Here is a 17,277-nt window from a genome sequence, read left to right on the forward strand (position 1 = left end):
TGCCCGCGCCCTGGGGTATCTCCTCACCATCTCTGCAGACACCTCCTCACCGCTGCTCGCGCCCTGGGGCATCTCCTCACCATCTCTGCAGACACCTCCTCACCGCTGCTCGCGCCCTGGGGTATCTCCTCACCATCTCTGCAGACACCTCCTCACCGCTGCTCGCGCCCTGGGGCATCTCCTCACCATCTCTGCAGACACCTCCTCACCGCTGCTCGCGCCCTGGGGTATCTCCTCACCATCTCTGCAGACACCTCCTCACCGCTGCTCTTGCCCTCGGGCATCTCCTCACCATCTCTGCAGACACCTCCTCACCGCTGCTGTTGCCCTGGGGCATCTCCTCACCATCTCTGCAGACACCTCCTCACCGCTGCTCGTGCCCTGGGGCATCTCCTCACCATCTCTGCAGACACCTCCTCATCGCTGCTCGTGCCCTGGGGCATCTCCTCACCATCTCTGCAGACACCTCCTCACCGTTGATCGTGCCCTGGGGCATCTCCTCACCATCTCTGCAGACACCTCCTCACCGCTGCTCGTGCCCTGGGGCATCCCCTCACCATCTCTGCTGACACCTCCTCACCGCTGCTCGTGCCCTGGAGTATCTCCTCACCATCTCTGCAGACACCTCCTCACCGCTGCTCGTGCCCTGGGGTATCTCCTCACCATCCCTGCAGACACCTCCTCACCACTGCTCGCGCCCTGGGGTATCCCCTCACCATCTCTGCAGACACCTCCTCACCACTGCTCGCTCCCTGGGGTATATCCTCACCATCTCTGCAGACACCTCCTCACCACTGCTCGCGCCCTGGGGTATCTCCTCTCCATCTCTGCAGACACCTCCTCACCACTGCTCGTGCCCTGGGGCATCCCCTCACCATCTCTGCAGACACCTCCTCGTGCCCTGGGGTATCTCCCCTGGGGTATCTCCTCACCATCTCTGCAGACACCTCCTCACCACTGCTCGTGCCCTGGGGTATCTCCTCACCACTGCTCGTGCCCTGGGGCATCCCCTCACCATCTCTGCAGACACCTCCTCACCACTGCTCGTGCCCTGGGGTATCTCCTCACCATCTCTGCAGACACCTCCTCACCACTGCTCGTGCCCTGGGGTATCTCCTCACCATCTCTGCAGACACCTCCTCACCGCTGCTCGTGCCCTGGGGCATCGCCTCACCATCTCTGCAGACACCTCCTCACCACTGCTCGTGCCTTGGGGCATCTACTCACCATCTCTGCAGACACCTCCTCACCACTGCTCGTGCCCTGGGGCACCCCCTCACCATCTCTGCAGACACCTCCTCGTGCCCTAGGGTATCTCCTCACCATCTCTGCAGACACCTCCTCACCGCTGCTCGTGCCCTGGGGCATCTCCTCACCATCTCTGCAGACACCTCCTCACCGCTGCTCGTGCCCTGGGGCATCCCCTCACCATCTCTGCAGACACCTCCTCACCGCTGATCGTGCCCTGGGGCATCTCCTCACCATCTCTGCAGACACCTCCTCACCGCTGCTCGCGCCCTGGGGCATCCCCTCACCATCTCTGCAGACACTTCCTCACCGCTGCTCGTGCCCTGGGGCATCCCCTCACCATCTCTGCAGACACCTCCTCACCGCTGCTCGTGCCCTAGGGTATCTCCTCACCATCTCTGCAGACACCTCCTCACCGCTGCTCGTGCCCTGGGGCATCTCCTCACCATCTCTGCAGACACCTCCTCACCGCTGTTCGTGCCCTGGGGCATCCCCTCACCATCTCTGCAGACACCTCCTCACCGCTGCTCGTGCCCTGGGGCATCTCCTCACCATCTCTGCAGACACCTCCTCACCGCTGCTCGCGCCCTGGGGCATCCCCTCACCATCTCTGCAGACACCTCCTCACCACTGCTCGTGCCCTGGGGTATCCCCTCACCATCTCTGCAGACACCTCCTCACCACTGCTCGTGCCCTGGGGTATCTCCTCACCATCTCTGAAGACACCTCCTCATCACTGCTCGTGCCCTGGGGCATCCCCTCACCATCTCAGCAGACACCTCCTCGTGCCCTGGGATATCTCCTCGCCATCTCTGCAGACACCTCCTCACCATTGCTTGTGCCCTGCGGTATCTCCTCACCATCTCTGCAGACACCTCCTCACCACTGCTCGTGCCCTGAGGCATCTCCACACCATCTCTGCAGACACCTCATCACCACTGCTCGTGCCCTGGGGTATCTCCTCACCATCTCTGCAGACACCTCCTCACCACTGCTCGTGCCATGGGGTATCTCCTCACCATCTCTGCAGACACCTCCTCACCACTGCTCGTGCCCTGGGGCATCTCCTCACCATCTCTGCAGACACCTCCTCACCACTGCTCGTGCCCTGGGGTATCTCCTCACCATCTCTGCAGACACCTCCTTGTGCCCTGGGGTATCTCCTCGCCATCTCTGCAGACACCTCCTCACCACTGCTCGTGCCCTGGGGTATCTCCTCACCATCTCTGCAGACACCTCCTCACCGCTGCTCGTGCCCTGGGGTATCTCCTCACCATCTCTGCAGACACCTCCTCACCGCTGCTCGTGTCCTGGGGTATCTCCTCACCATCTCTGCAGACACCTCCTCACCGCTGCTCGTGCCCTGGGGTATCTCCTCACCATCTCTGCAGACACCTCACCACTGCTCGTGCCCTGGGGCATCTCCTCACCATCTCTGCAGACACCTCCTCACCGCTGCTCGTGCCCTGGGGCATCTCCTCACCATCTCTGCAGACACCTCCTCACCGCTGCTCGTGCCCTGGGGCATCTCCTCACCATCTCTGCAGACACCTCCTCACCGCTGCTCGTGCCCTGGGGCATCTCCTCACCATCTCTGCAGACACCTCCTCACCGCTGCTCGTGCCCTGGGGTATCTCCTCACCATCTCTGCAGACACCTCCTCACCGCTGCTCGTGCCCTGGGGTATCTCCTCACCATCCCTGCAGACACCTCCTCACCACTGCTCGCGCCCTGGGACATCCCCTCACCATCTCTGCAGACACCTCCTCACCACTGCTCGTGCCCTGGAGTTTCGCCTCACCATCTCTGCAGACACCTCCTCACCACTGCTCGCGCCATGGGGTATCTCCTCACCATCTCTGCAGACACCTCCTCACCACTGCCCGTGCCCTGGGAAATCTCCTCACCATCTCTGCAGACACCTCCTCGTGCCCTGGGGTATCTCCTCGCCATCTCTGCAGACACCTCCTTACCACTGCTCGTGCCCTGGGGTATCTCCTCACCATCTCTGCAGACACCTCCTCACTGCCGCTCGCGCCCTGGGGCCTCCCCTCACCATCTCTGCAGACACCTCCTCACCACTGCTCGTGCCCTGGGGCATCTCCTCACCATCTCTGCAGACACCTCCTCACCACTGCTCGTGCCCTGGGGTATCTCCTCACCACCTCTGCAGACATCTCCTCACCACTGCTTGTGCCCTGGGGCATCTCCTCACCATCTCTGCAGACACCTCCTCGTGCCCTGGGGTATCTTCTCGCCATCTCTGCAGACACCTCCTCACCACTGCTCGTGCCCTGGGGTATCTCCTCACCATCTCTGCAGACACCTCCTCACCACTGCTCGTGCCCTGGGGCATCTCCTCACCATCTCTGCAGACACCTCCTCACCACTGCTCGTGCCCTGGGGTATCTCCTCACCATCTCTGCAGACACCTCCTCGTGCCCTGGGGTATCTCCTCGCCATCTCTGCAGACACCTCCTCACCACTGCTCGTGCCCTGGGGTATCTCCTCACCATCTCTGCAGACACCTCCTCACCACTGCTCGTGCCCTGGGGTATCTCCTCACCACCTCTGCAGACACCTCCTCACCGCTGCTCGTGCCCTGGGGCATCTCCTCACCATCTCTGCAGACACCTCCTCACCGCTGCTCGTGCCCTGGGGTATCTCCTCACCATCTCTGCAGACACCTCCTCAACGCTGCTCGTGCCCTGGGGTATCTCCTCACCATCTCTGCAGACACCTCCTCACCGCTGCTCGCGCCCTGGGGCATCCCCTCACCATCTCTGCAGACACCTCCTCGTGCCCTGGGGTATCTCCTCGCCATCTCTGCAGACACCTCCTCACCACTGCTCGTGCCCTGGGGTATCTCCTCACCATCTCTGCAGACACCTCCTCACCACTGCTCGTGCCCTGGGGTATCTCCTCACCATCTCTGCAGACACCTCCTCACCGCTGCTCGTGCCCTGGGGCATCTCCTCACCATCTCTGCAGACACCTCCTCACCGCTGCTCGTGCCCTGGGGTATCTCCTCACCATCTCTGCAGACACCTCCTCACCGCTGCTCGTGCCCTGGGGTATCTCCTCACCATCTCTGCAGACACCTCCTCACCGCTGCTCGCGCCCTGGGGCATCCCCTCACCATCTCTGCAGACACCTCCTCACCACTGCTCGCGCCCTGGGGTATCTCCTCACCATCTCTGCAGACACCTCCTCACCACTGCTCGTGCCCTGGGGTATCTCCTCACCATCTCTGCAGACACCTCCTCACCACTGCTCGTGCCATGGGGCATCTCCTCACCATCTCTGCAGACAACTCCTCGTGCCCTGGCGTATCTCCTCGCCATCTCTGCAGACACCTCCTCACCATTGCTCGTGCCCTGGGGCATCCCCTCACCATCTCTGCAGACACCTCCTCACCGCTGCTCGTGCCCTGGGGCATCCCCTCACCATCTCTGCAGACACCTCCTCACCGCTGCTCGTGCCCTGGAGCATCCCCTCACCATCTCTGCAGACACCTCCTCACCGCTGCTCGTGCCCTGGGGCATCCCCTCACCATCTCTGCAGACACCTCCTCACCTCTGCTCGTGCCCTGGGGCATCCCCTCACCATCTCTGCAGACACCTCCTCACCGCTGCTCGTGCCCTGGGGCATCCCCTCACCATCTCTGCAGACACCTCCTCACCGCTGCTCGTGCCCTGGGGCATCCCCTCACCATCTCTGCAGACACCTCCTCACCGCTGCTCGTGCCCTGGGGTATCTCCTCACCATCTCTGCAGACACCTCCTCACCGCTGCTCGTGCCCTGGGGTATCTCCTCACCATCTCTGCAGACACCTCCTCACCGCTGCTCGTGCCCTGGGGTATCTCCTCACCATCCCTGCAGACACCTCCTCACCACTGCTCGCGCCCTGGGACATCCCCTCACCATCTCTGCAGACACCTCCTCACCGCTGCTCGTGCCCTGGTGTATCTCCTCACCATCTCTGCAGACACCTCCTTGTGCCCTGGGGTATCTCCTCGCCATCTCTGCAGACACCTCCTCACCACTGCTCGTGCCCTGGGTATCTCCTCACCATCTCTGCAGACACCTCCTCACCGCTGCTCGTGCCCTGGGGTATCTCCTCACCATCTCTGCAGACACCTCCTCACCGCTGCTCGTGCCCTGGGGCATCTCCTCACCATCTCTGCAGACACCTCCTCACCGCTGCTCGTGCCCTGGGTATCTCCTCACCATCTCTGCGGACACCTCCTCACCGCTGCTCGTGCCCTGGGGTATCTCCTCACCATCTCTGCAGACACCTCCTCACCGCTGCTTGTGCCCTGGGGTATCTCCTCACCATCTCTGCAGACACCTCCTCACCGCTGCTCGTGCCCTGGGGTATCTCATCACCATCTCTGCTGACACCTCCTCACCGCTGCTCGTGCCCTGGGGCATCTCCTCACCATCTCTGCAGACACCTCCTCACCGCTGCTCGTGCCCTGGGGCATCTCCTCACCATCTCTGCAGACACCTCCTCACCGCTGCTCGTGCCCTGGGGCATCTCCTCACCATCTCTGCAGACACCTCCTCACCGCTGCTCGTGCCCTGGGGCATCTCCTCACCATCCCTGCAGACACCTCCTCACCGCTGCTCGCTCCCTGGGACATCCCCTCACATCTCTGCAGACACCTCCTCACCGCTGCTCATGCCCTGGGGTATCTCCTCACCATCTCTGCAGACACATCCTCACCACTGCTCGCGCCATGGGGTATCTCCTCACCATCTCTGCAGACACCTCCTCACCACTGCCCGTGCCCTGGGGAATCTCCTCACCATCTCTGCAGACACCTCCTCGTGCCCTGGGGTATCTCCTCGCCATCTCTGCAGACACCTCCTTACCACTGCTCGTGCCCTGGGGTATCTCCTCACCATCTCTGCAGAACCCTCCTCACCACTGCTCATGCCCTGGGGTATCTCCTCACCATCTCTGCAGACACCTCCTCACCGCTGCTCGCGCCCTGGGGCATCCCCTCACCATCTCTGCAGACACCTCCTCACCACTGCTCGTGCCCTGGGGCATCTCCTCACCATCTCTGCAGACACCTCCTCACCACTGCTCGTGCCCTGGGTTATCTCCTCACCACCTCTGCAGACACCTCCTCACCACTGCTCGTGCCCTGGGGCATCTCCTCACCATCTCTGCAGACACCTCCTCGTGCCCTGGGGTATCTCCTCGCCATCTCTGCAGACACCTCCTCACCACTGCTCATGCCCTGGGGTATCTCCTCACCATCTCTGCAGACACCTCCTCACCATTGCTCCTGCCCTGGGGCATCTCCTCACCATCTCTGCAGACACCTCCTCACCACTGCTCGTGCCCTGGGGTATCTCCTCACCATCTCTTCAGACACCTCCTCGTGCCCTGGGGTATCTCCTCGCCATCTCTGCAGACACCTCCTCACCACTGCTCGTGCCCTGGGGTATCTCCTCACCATCTCTGCAGATACCTCCTCACCACTGCTCGTGCCCTGGGGTATCTCCTCACCATCTCTGCAGACACCTCCTCACCGCTGCTCGTGCCCTGGGGCATCTCCTCACCATCTCTGCAGACACCTCCTCACCGCTGCTCGTGCCCTGGGGTATCTCCTCACCATCTCTGCAGACACCTCCTCACCGCTGCTCGTGCCCTGGGGTATCTCCTCACCATCTCTGCAGTCACCTCCTCACCGCTGCTTGCGCCCTGGGGCATCCCCTCACCATCTCTGCAGACACCTCCTCACCACTGCTCGCACCCTGGGGTATCTCCTCACCATCTCTGCAGACACCTCCTCACCACTGCTCGCGCCATGGGATATCTCCTCACCATCTCTGCAGACACCTCCTCACCACTGCCCGTGCCCTGGGGAATCTACTCACCATCTCTGCAGACACCTCCTCGTGCCTTGGGGTATCTCCTCGCCATCTCTGCAGACACCTCCTTACCACTGCTCGTGCCCTGGGGTATCTCCTCACCATCTCTGCAGACACCTCCTCACCACTGCTCATGCCCTGGGGTATCTCCTCACCATCTCTGCAGACACCTCCTCACCGCTGCTCGCGCCCTGGGGCATCCCCTCACCATCTCTGCAGACACCTCCTCACCACTGCTCGTGCCCTGGGGCATCTCCTCACCATCTCTGCAGACACCTCCTCACCACTGCTCGTGCCCTGGGGTATCTCCTCACCACCTCTGCAGACACCTCCTCACCACTGCTCGTGCCCTGGGGCATCTCCTCACCATCTCTGCAGACACCTCCTCGTGCCCTGGGGTATCTCCTCGCCATCTCTGCAGACACCTCCTCACCACTGCTCGTGCCCTGGGGTATCTCCTCACCATCTCTGCAGACACCTCCTCACCACTGCTCGTGCCCTGGGGTATCTCCTCACCATCTCTGCAGACACCTCCTCACCGCTGCTCGCGCCATGGGGCATCCCCTCACCATCTCTGCAGACACCTCCTCACCACTGCTCGCGCCCTGGGGTATCTCCTCACCATCTCTGCAGACACCTCCTCACCACTGCTCGCGCCCTGGGGTATCTCCTCACCATCTCTGCAGACACCTCCTCACCACTGCTCGTGCCCTGGGGCATCTCCTCGCCATCTCTGCAGACACCTCCTCACCATTGCTCGTTCCCTGGGGCATCCCCTCACCATCTCTGCAGACACCTCCTGACCGCTGCTCGTGCCCTGGGGCATCCCCTCACCATCTCTGCAGACACCCCCTCACCGCTGCTCCTGCCCTGGAGCATCCCCTCACCTTCTCTGCAGACACCCCCTCACCGCTGCTCGTGCCCTGGGGCATCCCCTCACCATCTCTGCAGACACCTCCTCACCGCTGCTCGTGCCCTGGGGCATCCCCTCACCATCTCTGCAGACACCTCCTCACCGCTGCTCGTGCCCTGGGGCATCCCCTCACCATCTCTGCAGACACCTCCTCACCGCTGCTCGTGCCCTGGGGCATCCCCTCACCATCTCTGCAGACACCTCCTCACCGCTGCTCGTGCCCTGGGGTATCTCCTCACCATCTCTGCAGACACCTCCTCACCGCTGCTCGTGCCCTGGGGTATCTCCTCACCATCTCTGCAGACACCTCCTCACCGCTGCTCGTGCCCTGGGGTATCTCCTCACCATCTCTGCAGACACCTCCTCACCGCTGCTCGTGCCCTGGGGTATCTCCTCACCATCCCTGCAGACACCTCCTCACCACTGCTCGCGCCCTGGGACATCCCCTCACCATCTCTGCAGACACCTCCTCACCGCTGCCCGTGCCCTGGGGTATCTCCTCACCATCTCTGCAGACACCCCCTTACCGCTGCTCGTGCCCTGGGGCATCTCCTCACCATCTCTGCAGACACCTCCTCACCACTGCTCGTGCCCTGGGGTATCTCCTCACATCTCTGCAGACACCTCCTTGTGCCCTGTGGTATCTCCTCACCATCTCTGCAGACACCTCCTCACCGCTGCTCGTGCCCTGGGGTATCTCCTCACCATCTCTGCAGACACCTCCTCACCGCTGCTCGTGCCCTGGGGTATCTCCTCACCATCTCTGCAGACACCTCCTCACCGCTGCTCGTGCCCTGGGGTATCTCCTCACCATCTCTGCAGACACCTCCTCACCGCTGCTCGTGCCCTGGGGTATCTCCTCACCATCTCTGCAGACACCTCCTCACCGCTGCTCGTGCCCTGGGGCATCTCCTCACCATCTCTGCAGACACCTCCTCACCGCTGCTCGTGCCCTGGGGCATCTCCTCACCATCTCTGCAGACACCTCCTCACCGCTGCTCGTGCCCTGGGGTATCTCCTCACCATCTTTGCAGACACCTCCTCACCGCTGCTCGTGCCCTGGGGTATCTCCTCACCATCCCTGCAGACACCTCCTCACCACTGCTCACGCCCTGGGACATCCCCTTCCCATCTCTGCAGACACCTCCTCACCACTGCTCGTGCCCTTTGGTATCTCCTCACCATCTCTGCAGACACCTCCTCACCACTGCTCGTGCCATGGGGTATCTCCTCACCATCTCTGCAGACACCTCCTCACCACTGCCCGTGCCCTGTGGAATCTCCTCACCATCTCTGCAGACACCTCCTCGTGCCCTGGGGTATCTCCTCGCCATCTCTGCAGACACCTCCTTACCACTGCTCGTGCCCTGGGGTATCTCCTCACCATCTCTGCAGACACCTCCTCACCGCTGCTCGCGCCCTGGGGCATCCCCTCACCATCTCTGCAGACACCTCCTCACCACTGCTCGTGCCCTGGGGCATCTCCTCACCATCTCTGCAGACACCACCTCACCACTGCTCGTGCCCTGGGGTATCTCCTCACCACCTCTGCAGACACCTCCTCACCACTGCTCGTGCCCTGGGGCATCTCCTCACCATCTCTGCAGACACCTCCTCGTGCCCTGGGGTATCTCCTCGCCATCTCTGCAGACACCTCCTCACCACTGCTCGTGCCCTGGGGTATCTCCTCACCATCTCTGCAGACACCTCCTCACCACTGCTCGTGCCCTGGGGCATCTCCTCACCATCTCTGCAGACACCTCCTCACCACTGCTCGTGCCCTGGGGTATCTCCTCACCATCTCTGCAGACACTTCCTCGTGCCCTGGGGTATCTCCTCGCCATCTTTGCAGACACCTCCTCACCACTGCTCGTGCCCTGGGGTATCTCCTCACCATCTCTGCAGACACCTCCTCACCGCTGCTCGTGCCTGGGGTATCTCCTCACCATCTCTGCAGACACCTCCTCACTGCTGCTCGTGCCCTGGGGCATCACCTCACCATCTCTGCAGACACCTCCTCACCGCTGCTCGTGCCCTGGGGTATCTCCTCACCATCTCTGCAGACACCTCCTCACCGCTGCTCGTGCCCTGGGGTATCTCCTCACCATCTCTGCAGACACCTCCTCACCGCTGCTCGTGCCCTGTGGTATCTACTCACCATCTCTGCAGACACCTCCTCACCGCTGCTCGCGCCCTGGGGCGTCCCCTCACCATCTCTGCAGACACCTCCTCACCACTGCTCGCGCCCTGGGGTATCTCCTCACCATCTCTGCAGACACCTCCTCACCACTGCTCGCACCCTGGGGTATCTCCTCACCATCTCTGAAGACACCTCCTCACCACTGCTCGTGCCCTAGGGCATCTCCTCACCATCTCTGCAGACAACTCCTCGTGCCCTGGCGTATCTCCTCGCCATCTCTGCAGACACCTCCTCACCGTTGCTCGTGCCCTGGGGCATCTCCTCACCATCTCTGCAGACACCTCCTCACCGCTGCTCGTGCCCTGGGGCATCCCCTCACCATCTCTGCAGACACCTCCTCACCGCTGCTCGTGCCCTGGGGTATCTCCTCACCATCTCTGCAGACACCTCCTCACCGCTGCTCGTGCCCTGGGGTATCTCCTCACCATCCCTGCAGACACCTCCTCACCACTGCTCGCGCCCTGGGGTATCCCCTCACCATCTCTGCAGACACCTCCTCACCACTGCTCGCGCCCTGGGGTATATCCTCACCATCTCTGCAGACACCTCCTCACCACTACTCGCGCCCTGGGGTATCTCCTCTCCATCTCTGCAGACACCTCCTCACCACTGCTCGTGCCCTGGGGCATCCCCTCACCATCTCTGCAGACACCTCCTCGTGCCCTGGGGTATCTCCCCTGGGGTATCTCCTCACCATCTCTGCAGACACCTCCTCACCACTGCTCGTGCCCTGGGGTATCTCCTCACCACTGCTCGTGCCCTGGGGCATCCCCTCACCATCTCTGCAGACACCTCCTCACTACTGCTCGTGCCCTGGGGTATCTCCTCACCATCTCTGCAGACACCTCCTCACCACTGCTCGTGCCCTGGGGTATCTCCTCACCATCTCTGCAGACACCTCCTCACCGCTGCTCGTGCCCTGGGGCATCGCTTCACCATCTCTGCAGACACCTCCTCACCACTGCTCGTGCCTTGGGGCATCTACTCACCATCTCTGCAGACACCTCCTCACCACAGCTCGTGCCCTGGGGCACCCCCTCACCATCTCTGCAGACACCTCCTCGTGCCCTAGGGTATCTCCTCACCATCTCTGCAGACACCTCCTCACGCTGCTCGTGCCCTGGGGCATCTCCTCACCATCTCTGCAGACACCTCCTCACCGCTGCTCGTGCCCTGGGGCATCCCCTCACCATCTCTGCAGACACCTCCTCACCGCTGATCGTGCCCTGGGGCATCTCCTCACCATCTCTGCAGACACCTCCTCACCGCTGCTCGCGCCCTGGGGCATCCCCTCACCATCTCTGCAGACACTTCCTCACCGCTGCTCGTGCCCTGGGGCATCCCCTCACCATCTCTGCAGACACCTCCTCACCGCTGCTCGTGCCCTAGGGTATCTCCTCACCATCTCTGCAGACACCTCCTCACCGCTGCTCGTGCCCTGGGGCATCTCCTCACCATCTCTGCAGACACCTCCTCACCGCTGTTCGTGCCCTGGGGCATCCCCTCACCATCTCTGCAGACACCTCCTCACCGCTGCTCGTGCCCTGGGGCATCTCCTCACCATCTCTGCAGACACCTCCTCACCGCTGCTCGCGCCCTGGGGCATCCCCTCACCATCTCTGCAGACACCTCCTCACCACTGCTCGCGCCCGGGGGTATCCCCTCACCATCTCTGCAGACACCTCCTCACCACTGCTCGTGCCCTGGGGTATCTCCTCACCATCTCTGAAGACACCTCCTCATCACTGCTCGTGCCCTGGGGCATCCCCTCACCATCTCTGCAGACACCTCCTCGTGCCCTGGGATATCTCCTCGCCATCTCTGCAGACACCTCCTCACCATTGCTTGTGCCCTGCGGTATCTCCTCACCATCTCTGCAGACACCTCCTCACCACTGCTCGTGCCCTGAGGCATCTCCACACCATCTCTGCAGACACCTCATCACCACTGCTCGTGCCCTGGGGTATCTCCTCACCATCTCTGCAGACACCTCCTCACCACTGCTCGTGCCATGGGGTATCTCCTCACCATCTCTGCAGACACCTCCTCACCACTGCTCGTGCCCTGGGGCATCTCCTCACCATCTCTGCAGACACCTCCTCACCACTGCTCGTGCCCTGGGGTATCTCCTCACCATCTCTGCAGACACCTCCTTGTGCCCTGGGGTATCTCCTCGCCATCTCTGCAGACACCTCCTCACCACTGCTCGTGCCCTGGGGTATCTCCTCACCATCTCTGCAGACACCTCCTCACCGCTGCTCGTGCCCTGGGGTATCTCCTCACCATCTCTGCAGACACCTCCTCACCGCTGCTCGTGTCCTGGGGTATCTCCTCACCATCTCTGCAGACACCTCCTCACCGCTGCTCGTGCCCTGGGGTATCTCCTCACCATCTCTGCAGACACCTCACTACTGCTCATGCCCTGGGGCATCTCCTCACCATCTCTGCAGACACCTCCTCACCGCTGCTCGTGCCCTGGGGCATCTCCTCACCATCTCTGCAGACACCTCCTCACCGCTGCTCGTGCCCTGGGGCATCTCCTCACCATCTCTGCAGACACCTCCTCACCGCTGCTCGTGCCCTGGGGCATCTCCTCACCATCTCTGCAGACACCTCCTCACCGCTGCTCGTGCCCTGGGGTATCTCCTCACCATCTCTGCAGACACCTCCTCACCGCTGCTCGTGCCCTGGGGTATCTCCTCACCATCCCTGCAGACACCTCCTCACCACTGCTCGCGCCCTGGGACATCCCCTCACCATCTCTGCAGACACCTCCTCACCACTGCTCGCGCCCTGGAGTTTCGCCTCACCATCTCTGCAGACACCTCCTCACCACTGCTCGCGCCCTGGGGTATCTCCTCACCATCTCTGCAGACACCTATTCACCACTGCCCGTGCCCTGGGAAATCTCGTCACCATCTCTGCAGACACCTCCTCGTGTCCTGGGGTATCTCCTCGCCATCTCTGCAGACACCTCCTTACCACTGCTCGTGCTCTGGGGTATCTCCTCACCATCTCTGCAGACACCTCCTCACCACTGCTCATGCCCTGGGGTATCTCCTCACCATCTCTGCAGACACCTCCTCACTGCCGCTCGCGCCCTGGGGCCTCCCCTCACCATCTCTGCAGACACCTCCTCACCACTGCTCGTGCCCTGGGGCATCTCCTCACCATCTCTGCAGACACCTCCTCACCACTGCTCGTGCCCTGGGGTATCTCCTCACCACCTCTGCAGACATCTCCTCACCACTGCTTGTGCCCTGGGGAATCTCCTCACCATCTCTGCAGACACCTCCTCGTGCCCTGGGGTATCTCCTCGCCATCTCTGCAGACACCTCCTCACCACTGCTCGTGCCCTGGGGTATCTCCTCACCATCTCTGCAGACACCTCCTCACCACTGCTCGTGCCCTGGGGCATCTCCTCACCATCTCTGCAGACACCTCCTCACCACTGCTCGTGCCCTGGGGTATCTCCTCACCATCTCTGCAGACACCTCCTCGTGCCCTGGGGTATCTCCTCGCCATCTCTGCAGACACCTCCTCACCACTGCTCGTGCCCTGGGGTATCTCCTCACCGTCTCTGCAGACACCTCCTCACCGCTGCTCGTGCCCTGGGGTATCTCCTCACCATCTCTGCAGACACCTCCTCACCGCTGCTCGTGCCCTGGGGTATCTCCTCACCATCTCTGCAGACAACTCCTCACCGCTGCTCGCGCCCTGGGGCATCTCCTCACCATCTCTGCAGACACCTCCTCACCGCTGCTCGCGCCCAGGGTTTCTCCTCACCATCTCTGCAACACCTCCTCACCGCTGCTCGCGCCCTGGGGCATCTCCTCACCATCTCTGCAGACACCTCCTCACCGCTGCTCGTGCCCTGGGGCATCTCCTCACCATCTCTGCAGACACCTCCTCACAGCTGCTCGTGCCCTGGGGCATCTCCTCACCATCTCTGCAGACACCTCCTCACCGCTGCTCGTGCCCTGGGGCATCTCCTCACCATCTCTCCAGACACCTCCTCACCGCTGCTCGTGCCCTGGGGTATCTCCTCACCATCTCTACAGACACCTCCTCGTGACCTGGGGTATCTCCTCGCCATCTCTGCAGACACCTCCTTACCGCTGCTCGTGCCCTCGGGTATCTCCTCACCATCTCTGCAGACACCTCCTCACCGCTGCTCGTGCCCTGGGGTATCTCCTCACCATCTCTGCAGACACCTCCTCACCGCTGCTCGTGCCCTGGGGTATCTCCTCACCATCTCTGCAGACACCTCCTCACCGCTGCTCGTGCCCTGGGGTATCTCCTCACCATCTCTGCAGACACCTCCTCACCGCTGCTCGCGCCCTGGGGCATCCCCTCACCATCTCTGCAGACACCTCCTCAACGCTGCTCGCGCCCTGGGGTATCTCCTCACCATCTCTGCAGACACCTCCTCACCGCTGCTCGAGCCCTGGGGTATCTCCTCACCATCTCTGCAGACACCTCCTCACCGCTGCCCGCGCCCTGGGGTATCTCCTCACCATCTCTGCAGACACCTCCTCACCGCTGCTCGCGCCCTGGGGCATCTCCTCACCATCTCTGCAGACACCTCCTCACCGCTGCTCGCGCCCTGGGGCATCTCCTCACCATCTCTGCAGACACCTCCTCACCGCTGCTCGCGCCCTGGGGCATCTCCTCACCATCTCTGCAGACACCTCCTCACCGCTGCTCGCGCCCTGGGGTATCTCCTCACCATCTCTGCAGACACCTCCTCACCGCTGCTCTTGCCCTCGGGCATCTCCTCACCATCTCTGCAGACACCTCCTCACCGCTGCTGTTGCCCTGGGGCATCTCCTCACCATCTCTGCAGACACCTCCTCACCGCTGCTCGTGCCCTGGGGCATCTCCTCACCATCTCTGCAGACACCTCCTCATCGCTGCTCGTGCCCTGGGGCATCTCCTCACCATCTCTGCAGACACCTCCTCACCGTTGATCGTGCCCTGGGGCATCTCCTCACCATCTCTGCAGACACCTCCTCACCGCTGCTCGTGCCCTGGGGCATCCCCTCACCATCTCTGCAGACACCTCCTCACCGCTGCTCGTGCCCTGGGGTATCTCCTCACCATCTCTGCAGACACCTCCTCACCGCTGCTCGTGCCCTGGGGTATCTCCTCACCATCCCTGCAGACACCTCCTCACCACTGCTCGCGCCCTGGGGTATATCCTCACCATCTCTGCAGACACCTCCTCACCACTGCTCGCGCCCTGGGGTATCTCCTCTCCATCTCTGCAGACACCTCCTCACCACTGCTCGTGCCCTGGGGCATCCCCTCACCATCTCTGCAGACACCTCCTCGTGCCCTGGGGTATCTCCCCTGGGGTATCTCCTCACCATCTCTGCAGACACCTCCTCACCACTGCTCGTGCCCTGGGGTATCTCCTCACCACTGCTCGTGCCCTGGGGCATCCCCTCACCATCTCTGCAGACACCTCCTCACCACTGCTCGTGCCCTGGGGTATCTCCTCACCATCTCTGCAGACACCTCCTCACCACTGCTCGTGCCCTGGGGTATCTCCTCACCATCTCTGCAGACACCTCCTCACCGCTGCTCATGCCCTGGGGCATCGCCTCACCATCTCTGCAGACACCTCCTCACCACTGCTCGTGCCTTGGGGCATCTACTCACCATCTCTGCAGACACCTCCTCACCACTGCTCGTGCCCTGGGGCACCCCCTCACCATCTCTGCAGATACCTCCTCGTGCCCTAGGGTATCTCCTCACCATCTCTGCAGACACCTCCTCACCGCTGCTCGTGCCCTGGGGCATCTCCTCACCATCTCTGCAGACACCTCCTCACCGCTGCTCGTGCCCTGGGGCATCCCCTCACCATCTCTGCAGACACCTCCTCACCGCTGATCGTGCCCTGGGGCATCTCCTCACCATCTCTGCAGACACCTCCTCACCGCTGCTCGCGCCCTGGGGCATCCCCTCACCATCTCTGCAGACACTTCCTCACCGCTGCTCGTGCCCTGGGGCATCCCCTCACCATCTCTGCAGACACCTCCTCACCGCTGCTCGTGCCCTAGGGTATCTCCTCACCATCTCTGCAGACACCTCCTCACCGCTGCTCGTGCCCTGGGGCATCTCCTCACCATCTCTGCAGACACCTCCTCACCGCTGTTCGTGCCCTGGGGCATCCCCTCACCATCTCTGCAGACACCTCCTCACCGCTGCTCGTGCCCTGGGGCATCTCCTCACCATCTCTGCAGACACCTCCTCACCGCTGCTCGCGCCCTGGGGCATCCCCTCACCATCTCTGCAGACACCTCCTCACCACTGCTCGTGCCCTGGGGTATCCCCTCACCATCTCTGCAGACACCTCCTCACCACTGCTCGTGCCCTGGGGTATCTCCTCACCATCTCTGAAGACACCTCCTCATCACTGCTCGTGCCCTGGGGCATCCCCTCACCATCTCAGCAGACACCTCCTCGTGCCCTGGGATATCTCCTCGCCATCTCTGCAGACACCTCCTCACCATTGCTTGTGCCCTGCGGTATCTCCTCACCATCTCTGCAGACACCTCCTCACCACTGCTCGTGCCCTGAGGCATCTCCACACCATCTCTGCAGACACCTCATCACCACTGCTCGTGCCCTGGGGTATCTCCTCACCATCTCTGCAGACACCTCCTCACCACTGCTCGTGCCATGGGGTATCTCCTCACCATCTCTGCAGACACCTCCTCACCACTGCTCGTGCCCTGGGGCATCTCCTCACCATCTCTGCAGACACCTCCTCACCACTGCTCGTGCCCTGGGGTATCTCCTCACCATCTCTGCAGACACCTCCTTGTGCCCTGGGGTATCTCCTCGCCATCTCTGCAGACACCTCCTCACCATCTCTGCAGACACCTCCTCACCACTGCTCGTGCCCTGGGGTATCTCCTCACCATCTCTGCAGACACCTCCTCACCGCTGCTCGTGCCCTGGGGTATCTCCTCACCATCTCTGCAGACACCTCCTCACCGCTGCTCGTGTCCTGGGGTAT

Source organism: Ambystoma mexicanum, chromosome 8 (genome assembly GCF_040938575.1).
Source record: "Ambystoma mexicanum isolate Mex_15411 chromosome 8, UKY_AmexF1_1, whole genome shotgun sequence".
Classification (NCBI taxonomy): domain Eukaryota; kingdom Metazoa; phylum Chordata; class Amphibia; order Caudata; family Ambystomatidae; genus Ambystoma; species Ambystoma mexicanum.